The 307-nt window shown below is 33.6% G+C and overlaps 1 protein-coding gene across 3 annotated transcripts in view; it reads left to right on the top strand.

Annotated features, from left to right (window-relative positions):
- Positions 1-307, top strand: part of LOC119587193 (WD repeat-containing and planar cell polarity effector protein fritz homolog) — a 30592-nt gene that overhangs the window by 22498 nt on the left and 7787 nt on the right. The window lies entirely within an intron of this gene.

The following is a 307-nucleotide window of genomic DNA, read 5'->3' as shown; positions in this document are numbered from 1 at the left end:
GTCAGTGAGGAATTGTGAGGAAGTATTCTGATACTCTTTCCCTCCCTTCCTCCTCTTTTCAACTTTGATGCTACACTGTTTGACAGTTATTTGACAGAAAAATTATGGCCTTTATGAGTTAAAAAAATTTTTACCTTGTCTAAAAAAAAAAAATGTACACATGCACATGCAGTTGCAGAAACACAAACAGTGACTCCTGTAGATGTAACATGTCATGAATTAGAAAAAATAATGTGTTATCCACATGCCATAAGACAAAATCTAAAATCTAAAAGTGATGGAGATCCCATTACTATTACTAACAGGA

The sequence above is a fragment of the Penaeus monodon genome, chromosome 22 (assembly GCF_015228065.2).
Source record: "Penaeus monodon isolate SGIC_2016 chromosome 22, NSTDA_Pmon_1, whole genome shotgun sequence".
Lineage (NCBI taxonomy): Eukaryota > Metazoa > Arthropoda > Malacostraca > Decapoda > Penaeidae > Penaeus > Penaeus monodon.
The sequence above is the reverse complement of the archived record's forward strand: the minus strand, read 5'-3'. Positions and strand labels throughout refer to the sequence as shown.